This window comes from Chiloscyllium plagiosum, unplaced genomic scaffold (genome assembly GCF_037043375.1).
Source record: "Chiloscyllium plagiosum isolate Xiang-an unplaced genomic scaffold, Cpla_swu_hap1 HiC_scaffold_24, whole genome shotgun sequence".
Classification (NCBI taxonomy): domain Eukaryota; kingdom Metazoa; phylum Chordata; class Chondrichthyes; order Orectolobiformes; family Hemiscylliidae; genus Chiloscyllium; species Chiloscyllium plagiosum.
This window is the reverse complement of record NW_028270162.1, coordinates 73,025,750-73,036,068: the sequence shown is the minus strand read 5'-3', so window position 1 is coordinate 73,036,068 and position 10,319 is coordinate 73,025,750. Positions and strand designations below refer to the sequence as shown.

The 10,319-nt window shown below is 45.2% G+C and overlaps 1 long non-coding RNA gene across 1 annotated transcript; it reads left to right on the top strand.

Annotated features, from left to right (window-relative positions):
• Positions 1-858: 858 nt before the first annotated feature.
• On the top strand, positions 859-5,343 carry LOC148145792 (uncharacterized). The gene is made up of 3 exons (XR_015761319.1): positions 859-965; positions 1,986-2,177; positions 4,786-5,343. It is a non-coding gene; the product is annotated as an uncharacterized LOC148145792 (long non-coding RNA).
• Positions 5,344-10,319: the final 4,976 nt, after the last annotated feature.

Below are 10,319 nucleotides of genomic sequence, written 5' to 3'. Positions count from 1 at the left end.
CAGGAGGGAGGCTGTGCGTGTGTGGGGTTAATCTGTCATTGGCAGTTTCCTCCCTCTGGGAACAGAACTCAGGGAAATGGCCCCTGCCCTGATATCGTGACAAGTAGTCGGCTATCAGTGGGGGGAGCATTTTGCAGAAAGTTATCAGAACTCGTGTGAATATTCAGGAATGTTATGGAAAACAACACAGATGGGCCTGCAATTAAAGTTCTAATTTGGTTCATCTTAGTTCAATCAGATATGATTTGGTCAGTGTTTGCAGGATGGTTCTCATCAGAGGGTCCGTGTGGGGGAAATAAATAAAATGTTCCAGATTGGGGGAAAAAAATCAGTTTGGTTCTGACGAGGAAGGAAACCTGGGAGATGGGGGGAGGATTCACCAACATCCAGGAGGCTCCGAGTCAGACTCATTGATTTGATTAGATTAGATTTCCTACAGTGTGGAAACAGGCCCTTCAGCCCAACCAGTCCACACCGACCGTCGGAAGAGTAACCCACCCAGACCCATTTCCCTCTGACTAATATACCTAACGCTATGGGCAATTTAGCATGGCCAATTCATCTGACCTGCACATCTTTGGATTGTGGGAGGAAACCTTTTTTTGGTTCTTAGTCTGCAGGCAGGAGCTAGGAAGCTGATTTCAAAGAGAAGAGAGAGTGTCTGAGAACTGGGTGTGGAGGAAAAATGGTGAGGAGATTGGTTTGGATTTCAGTTCACAGAAGAGAGCAATTGTGAGACTGAGATTTAAAGCTTTGGGGGAGCAAAGAAACTACAATTTAATACTATCATTGTCTTATGAATTTCCATCCTGTGTTAACGGTGGTGACTTGTCTTCTCAGTTGTAGGGTTCTGAAAAGGCGGATTTGTGGATGAGAAATTCAAATTGAACTTCCTGTTCAGTTTTGATAGTTACTTGATCCGTGCCGATCTGAATATCATTTGGCCTTTTCATGTGGAAGGAAAGGTGTGTATTCTGTCCATGGGCGAATATTTCAAATGTCAGTGTGTCTGGAAAAAGTACTGAGACACAGCCAAGTCCATGTTAGCGTGGTGACTGTGGAGAAAGAGTTCATTTGTTGTTAAAAGTCTGAAAAAACATGGCACATTTCCCAGGAACGATTAAGCTACAGATTTGTTTTGTATGAGGACAAAGTTTTAATTAATCATGCAACCAGAAACACACAAGGATGCCTGCAGTATGGAAAATGCTATGAAAACGGGATTGTTGTAAAGGAGTTGATTATCGATCGTGGCTTGTAATCCATTGGCGTTGTCACGTCAGTTCCAGCGCCGTGGGGAAACACTGGAAATGTGATGAGTGCAGTGTAGGTTTCAGTTATTAAACTGGAAAAAGTGCAGAAGAAATTTACAAGAATTTTTGCCAGGGCTCAGGGGTCTGAGTTAAAGGGAGAGGTTGGACAAGCGAGGATTTTTTTTTTTGTTTAGAGCAGAGGAAACAGAGGGGGAATGTTTTCTGGAAGTGTATAAGACCATGAGAGGCCTGGGTAAGGTGAATGCATTCAGTCTTTTTCCCAGGGAATCAAGGAGTGGAGGGCATCAGTTTAAGGTTAGAGGAGAAATTATGAAAGGGAACCTGAGGGGCACATGTTTTACACAGAGGGTGGTATGTATATGGACTGAGCTGCCAGTGGAAGTGCTTGAGGTGGGTACATTAACAACATGTAAAAGACATTTGGACAAATACATGGATAGGAAAGGGTCAGAAGCAGATGGGTCAAGTGCAGGGAAATGGGGTTAGCGTGGATGGACATTCTAGTCAGTATTGGCCAGTTTGGGCCAAAGGCCTGTCTCTGCTGTAGGACTCTGACTCTAAGTATATTTACTATTTCTCCCGCTATCTCTGGTAGCAACCTGGGATGTATTCCATCTGAGCGACGAGTCTTGTCTACCTTTAGCTCCATTAACTTGCCCAGCTCTAACACTTTCGTGATAATGGTTGTTTCTTGTTCCTCACCTTCCTCAGTTTCCTTATCATTTACTGGCATGTTCTTCGTGTTCTCCACTGTGAAGACTGACTGCTGTGAAGACTTCCTGAACCCTGCTGGATAGGAATAACTGGGCACAGAACTCTGAGAGGTCTTCTTTGAGTCTTTATTAATGAGACATGGCAGTTACCTGGATAGTGTACATGCAGAACACCTCCAGGCAGCATCAGGTAATACATCGCCTGTCCGATGTGCCGCTCCCATTCTTATACCTTTGTGGTTTGTGGTTTTGAATGGACGCTGTCTCTCAGTATTATCTCCACGGCAATGGCAGTTTAAAAGTTGAGTTCAGCCCAGCACTGATTGGTTAAACCACAAAACCCCTCCCCCACGCCCCTGTGGCTCAGTCAGGTATCTGACAGGCGCTTCAGTTTCAGTGGGGCTGTCTGTCAGGATTCTGATGTGAAAGAGCCGGTGTTGGAACGGGGTGGACAAAGTTAAAAACCACACATCACCAGGTTATAGTCCAACAGGTTTATTTAGAAGTACAAGCTTTTGGAGTGTGCTGTGATTTTTAACTTGATCAGGATTATCTCTATGGTAACGGTTAAGTGCTTCAACAATTACAGACGCCATATGTTCCCCACACAATAGGTTCCCCTCTCGCAGTGTAAACTGCTATTCTGTCCCTGGGGATAGCTACTCATCACTTTTCTCCCCCAATCCCATCTAGCTTTCTGTTGATCTTTAAAGTTTTTCTCATCTCCTAGTTTCTCCTTGGTCTTTGCCAATTTGTATGCTTTCTATTTCAATTTCATAGACTCCCTTATTTCCTTAGCCATCAATGGCAGATTACTCCTTTTCCTACAGTCCTTCCTTTTCACTAATATATACTTTTGCTGAGCAGTTTGAAAAAATTCTTTGATATTTCTCCACTGTCCGTCAACTGTCCCACCGTAAAGTCTTTGCTACCAGTCTACATTAGCCAACTCCTGTCTCATCTTATTGTAGTCTCCTTTGTTTAAGCACAGAATCTGTATTGGATTTAATCTTCCCACTTTCCAACTGTATTCTAAATTTGACCATACTTATCACAAGTCTTTTATCAGATTACGAGGTGAGATGATGTTACCTGGGTGTTTTGGTTTTCATTGTCAAAGACCTTGGCTTTGTAATAAAGTACAGGATAGATATTCACAACAGAGTATTCTGGACGGTGTGAATTTACTACACAATCAAAAACCATAAATCACTGTCTCCCCTCAGTTTAAAATTGCAAAATCATTATCTCCTACACGCTTCCTCATCTTCTAAGTTTGAAATGCTAATCCCCCTGACTATCCTACTTTTCCCGAAAATCTCCTTTGGCGAAGGTGGTGATTTTTGGATTCAGCTTTCCAGTTATTAACATAAGAAGATAAGCACTGGGCACAGGAGAGGGAATGCAGCCCTTTGAACCAGCTCCACCATTTAATACCATGATGACTGAGCTCACCTCGGTCTCAGCTGGATTTTCCCGCCTGCTCTATCTCACCCTTCAACTCATTGAAAATTAAAAATCTGTATCTCTTCATTAAATTTGCTCATTGTTCTGGCATCCACCGCATTTTGAATAGGGAATTCCACAGATTCACAACACATTGAGTTAGGTACATTCTCCTTCATGAGAATACAATAGAGTTCTTATAGTGCAGAGTCCACACCAACCCGATGATGAGCCTCCCATTCAGACCCACCCATTCCCTGTAACCCTGCATTTCCCGTGGCTAATTGCCTAAACAGCACATGCATGGAAACTGGGCAATTTAACATGGGCAATCCACCTAATCTGCACATATTTGGGCTATGGGAGGAAACTGGAGCACGGTTGGAAACTCGTACAGACATGGGGGGGAATGTGTAAACTCCACACAGTCGCCTAAGGCTGGAATCAAACCCAGATCGCTAACGCTGTGAGGCAGCAGTGCTAACCACTCAGCTACCTCTGCTTAAACTCTGCTCCTCCTTATTAACCTCTCTATCACCCAATTTGCTGAATCTATATTCCTCACGTCAGAAATCAGGTCGTGGAAACGAATGTCTCAGTGAAACCCAATGACAGCCCATATGTCCTGTGTGTGTGAATGGGGATTTGATAGACAACACCCTCCAGCCCACACTTTTCATTCACTTTCCAGAGACAGGGCTCAAGTAGCTTCCTGGGGACTACAACTCCCACAATCCCTGAGGCAGGGACCACACGTGAGTGGGGAAACCCGGCACTGTCCATGTACAGAATGTGGGTGGGCTTTGGAGCATGTGCTTTGGGGTACCGAGCGGAAAGTACTTCACACTGTGATTGGCTGGAGGAGTAACATATCAGCTTTTAGTATTGATCTGCCGGGGAATTAAGGTGTCACCACACCCACGTGGGACCAAGTTCCATCCCCAATGCGTCATAATGCTGGGAATCGACCAATGGGAAACCAAGGAGGATCTAACCCATTCTCCCAGACTGAAGGTTCCTCTTCTGTCCAGGATCTGCCACCTCCCTGTCTGTTTCCTTTTGTTTCATTCTGCTGTTACATTATTGACTTGCAGCAACTGAAGGGAAAGGAAGTGAACCCAGAAAGGGTGCAGCATCTAACCAGGGACGGGAAGTGGTGGCATGGTTCTGTTTATCAGTTACTCCATGAGAATGGGGAGGGTGTACATTAGGGGGTAGCAGAGTCAGAATGGAGGGAGAGAGTAAGTGGGCTGCAGGGTTACAGCTTAAGGGAAAGACTGGGAAAAAGATATTCCAGAGAAACTAAAATTGCCTGTTCTGAATTTCTAACCTGTACATATTCCTTTATATAGGGTGCTAGATTGTGAAGATTCACAGACTGAAATCTCAAAATCATGTGCAGATCGTGATTAAGTTAACCAGCATTTGACGAACCAAAGACTGAGAGTCAATCGGCCAAAATCCTGCAACACTCTCCCTCACAGCATTGTCGGTCTATCTGCGCCAAATGAACTGCAAATGGTTCGAGACAGCAGTTCACTACCATCTTGTCAAGGGTAACTAGAGATGGGGAATAAATGCTGGCTGAGCCAGTGATGCCCATATCCTGGAAATGGTTTCTATCTCTATTTACTGAAACCTGATTGTTACTGCAGGATGATGATGGATGATGAGTGCATGCATCACATTACCCCTGCCTACACCCACACAGTAACACCGCAACGGCACTGGAACAAAAGGCAATGAAGCTAAAGGAGGACTTAGATATAGTTCTTAAAGGTAAAGGCATCAAAGGGGATTGGAGCACAGCAGGAACAGGAGACTGAGCTGGATGGTCAGCTGTTTCCCATTGAATGGTGGCGCAGGATTGAAAAGCCGAAAGCCCCCCTCCTGCCCCTATCTCCCAGGTCTGTATGTAACTATGGAACCCGGGTAGGAAGGAGTAGGCAGGACAGGGACTCTCCAGGAGATTGCACTTCCACATCAGTTTTCAGTGAGGGATGGTTTGATGGACTTTGTTTAACATTTGTCTTTAATGCAAAGTTTGTAAATTTGGTTTTAAAACATGTACGAGTTTATTCCACGATAAATGAAACAAAAAGAAAAGAAACAAAACGATCTGAATATAACAGTTTTAAAATTTCAACGCCGTATAAAACAAAATCCCGACGACTCCCGGACACCATCACTTTCCAGTTTCTCAAACTCCAGGAGATATTCCCCCCCCGTCGGAACCTTTGGTTTGATTTAACTGCTTTTCAGTTCTCGTTGTGTGAGCTGTGGAGTTTTCTTTTTTCCCCATTTCTCCGACCCAGAAGTGTTATCACAGCAACCTTCCCACCATCAAAATCGTCATTTCGCCATTATAGCAGTAAACCACCTGAATAACCAATTGAATATTTATAAACAAAGCCATTATGGGCAAAGCAAACCACTACAAGTGGCAGAGTGGGAAAGGACGTAATCAAAGTAGAGTTGGGGGTGAGGGGGCAGCGCTGGAGATAAAGGGGTGCCCACCTCTATCTAAAGGCATCAAGAGCACTGATACACACCACATGCTCCTTCTCCAAGGACACCCTGCTGTGTAGCCTTTATCCTCAATCATAGAGTAGAATCCCTACAGTGTGGAAGGAGAGCATTGGCCCATCAAATCCCACCAACCATCCGAAGAGCATCCCACCCAGAGCAATCCAGAGTAACACTGCATTTCCCATGGCTGATCCACTAGTCTACACAATCCTCGACACTATGGGCAATTTAGCACGACCGATCCACCTAACCTGCACATCTTTAGTCTGTGGGAGGAAACCAGGGCACCGGGAGGGGACCCACACTATCATGGGGAGAATGTGGGAACTCCACACAGGCCGTTGGCCAACGCTGGACTCCGACCTTATACCTGATGTTGTGAAGCAGCAGTGCTACAATCACAATTTAAATCAAAATAGATGGCCCCTTCTCATTGTCACATTGCTGTTTGTGGAGACTCACTGCCCAGATAGACATCTCAAAGTTCAGAAAGTGGCAATATAAATTCAGTCAACTCCAGCCCAGTTAATGTGATTAACAACCACAACATCAATACTCCAACAGTGTCATCATGAACACAGTCCAGTCCTGACTCTGATGGACAGTAACATCAGAATCAGAGTCCTGCAGTGATGTGTGAACTCTACCCCACACGGAGCAGGTGGATGACCACTTCCCTGTGTCCACTCACTGGGCTCTCAGTCGTGTTGAAGACTCAGCAAATCCCTTGTCACGCAGTGACGATCCTACCCAGTGTGAACGCGCTGGGGTCTCAGGGGACAGGATGAATAATTGAATCCTCTCTTCCACACTGAGCATCTGAATGGCCTCTCCCCTGTGTGGGCTCGCTGGGGTCTCAGGGGGTGGGATGAATCACTGAATCCCCTCTCACACACTGATCATCTGAATGGCCTGTCCCGTGTGGGCTCAGTGGTGTCTCGGGGGGTGATGCATTTGAGTGAATCTCTCCCCACACGCTGGGAGCAAGTGAATGGCCTTTCCCCAGAGTTAGCTCTCTGGGGTCACTGCAGGTAGTGCATTTGAGTGAATGTCTCCCCACACTGTGAGAAAGTGAATGGCCTTTCCCCAGAGTGAGCTCGGTGTTTCAGCATTTCAGAGGACCTAGTGTATCCTTTACCACACACTGAGCAGGTGAATGGCCTCTCCCCTGTGGGAATGCACCGATGTCTCTGCAGGTGAGAGATTTGAATGAATTATTTCTCACACATGGAGCAGGTGAAGGGTCGATATCCTCTGTGCCCTCTCTGGTGCCTCAGCAGATTGTAAGATTGAGTAAATCCCTTCCCATACGTGGGGCAGGTGAATGGCCTCTCCCCAGTGTGACTGTGTCAGTGTGTGTCCTGCTGGGAGGGATAAGCGAATTCCTTCCCACAGTCCCCACATTTACATACCCTAGCCCTGGTCCCGTCCCATTGGTGTCTTCGCAAATCACATGACCGGTTAAATATTCAACTGCATGCAGAGCAGAGGAATTATTTCTCTGGGCTAGGCATGCTGCTTTCCCTTTCCATATTACCGATAAGGATCAGGACCTGCGGAATTGGACGACTCTGCAGTTGATGTGATGTTAAAGCTGAGTTTCCCATGTGGAACTTTCTCTCTGTAAAAAAAAAGTTTCTCCATATCATTAATACAACTCCCAACACCAGCTCTCCCTTCAGTTCTCCTGAATTTCTAATTTTGGACTAATGCAATGACCTCAGTAATGTGCCTTTCTCTCACTTGTTTCTGAAAGTAAATTAGGACCATTTTGAATAACTTTACAAGAAGGACCCACACCTATTCTATCATGTACGAGTTCTAATCCATGGGAAGTTTGTTGCCAGCTCCGATGACAGTCATAATGCTCCGACCACTTCACCGGAGCCAGTGCAAGTCAATTCTAACAATTATCAATAGATTTTATCTAAGCAGGATGCCCCCACAATGGACACTCAATGCCCGTAAGTTGTCATTTTTCTTAAAGCCGCTCATGTGTCCGGCAATCTGGCAATACAATTGAAGATATTTTATACAGTAACCTTACAGTCTCAATTGCCAGTTCCAGTCCATGAAGCAGCCAGTAACATGCCGCAGTGAATTGAATTCTAACAACAGCATTGCCCTGGCAGGAGAGATTGCAGAGCATGAAACTGTCTTCTCTGGAGTATCTAAAATGAAACACTTGAAATGAACAAAATTCTTCAGGAGCTCGATGGGATAAATACAGCAAGGATGTGCTCCCTGGCTGGTGTGTCTGGAATGAAATAAGCGCTAACGGTGTTATCTTTACCCAGCACCCCCTTCAGCTGCATAAATGTTTAGGATTTAGTTGCTGCTCTTATTCCATGCTCTTGATCACCCCTGTTTGTAACTGCTGTAATGTTGGTGGCTGTGCAAATTGATAACATTTGATTCAATCCATCTCAAAACCTTTCTGTATCTGTGTCTCACTTTTGTTCACCAAGACCCTCATTCAATCTGACCTCTTTGCAAACCCTGCCCTGATATTTCCTTAGAGGGCTCAGAATTAATTGTTCACAGAATTATTACTGTGCAAAAGGAGGCTGATTGGCTTATCAGTTCTCCAAAGGATCACCTCACTGAATGCTATTCTTCTGCCTTTACCCCATAAACCTTCCCATTCATCCTCTTCCAATGACTGTTCAATTCTATCCTCTTCATTGTACCTGACTCCACCACACTCTTTGGTAGTGCATTCCTGACCATAAACTTTCTCTGCATGAAAACATTTTGTCTCATGTCCCATGTGCTTCTTTTGTCAATCCCTTTACAGCGGTGCCTCCTCATTATTGATTCTTTCATGCATGTGAACAGTTTGTCTTGATCTACTCTCACTAGATCCCTTTTGGAGATATCTTTACCCACCATACCCTGGGATAGTGTCTACATCTCTCCCGGTCACAGGAGAGCAGTGCGAGACCATTCAGGTGCTCTCATTCTGGGATTGGGTTCAGGACATTATTCAGCCTCACTGTACTCCAGTGAATACACAACAGGGAGAGGCCATTCACCTGCTCTCAGTGTGGGAAGAAATTCACTCAGATATCCAGCTTGATGAAACACCGGCGAGTTCACAGGTAACCACAGTGATCGGATTTATTTTGTTTGTTCATGGGATCATGGCATCACTTCCTGGGGCAGCATTTGTCATCCATTCTAACTGCACAGAAGATGGTTCAGAGGCAACCCCATTATTCAGGGTCTGGATTCACATGCCGGCTGGACCAGGTCAGAAGTAACAGTTTCCTAGACTCAGTGACATTAAGAGTTGATTTATGATCTATTATCCTATTTTGGAAATGGTAATGAATAATGTTTGCAGTTGAATTAAAAGTGCAAGACCAAAATGGGTTTTAGCGCTGAAAATGTGTTGCTGGAAAAGCGCAGCAGGTCAGGCATCATCCAAGGAACAGGAGAATCGACGTTTCGGGCATGAGCCCTTCTTCATTCCTGAAGAAGGGCTCATGCCCGAAACGTCGATTCTCCTGCTCCTTGGATGCTGCCTGACCTGCTGTGCTTTTCCAGCAACACATTTTCAGCTCTGATCTCCAGCATTTGCAGTCCTCACTTTTTCCAAAATGGGTTTTATTCTAATTGAGCATGCCCTCCTGTTTGCTCAGTTGTTATTGACAATCTCATCCCCCTCTCACAGACAACCTGTTCCAGATAGTGTTACAGAAAAGGAAGAATGGTCAGCTGCAGCTGGTCACCTGACCCCAAAGGTTCACTCTCCACAGATGCTACCAAATCTGCTGAATTTCTCCAGCAATTTCTGTTTTTGTGTCTGATTTACCAGCATTTGCAGATCGTTAGTTTTTCAATGTTGATCTTGTCTGTTGCAGAGGAGTTTATTGATGAGTTTGGAGAGTTTTGAACATTGCAAGTTAGGCCAGAAATCAGCCATGATCTATTGAATGGCAGAGCAGGGTTGAGGGGTTGAATAGCCTCCTCCTGTTCCAATGAAATTTGCCCATCTGCAGCTTTCGGCAACATTTCCCCTCACTGCTCACTTCACTTCCATGTCTAACACACTGTTACTGACTGAACAAACCTGTGTTTGAGCTAAACCTGCTAATGTTCAGTGGCTCCCTCTCCTGCCATCCGGGTTTAACTCTCATCATGGAATGTTGTCTCGTATTACTGCGGGAATGCCCACAAAGGACCCAACCTGGAGTCTGTATCCCCTGGGATCCACAAACCCGGTTTATTTCCTTCTTCCTATTTCATTCTGGCTATTGAACTCTCGGTTTCAATCCAATCTCCTGTCATGCTCTTCAACATGCCCATGTGGGTGGGCTATAGGCAGCTGGGATTTAATGATGGGAAATGGGGA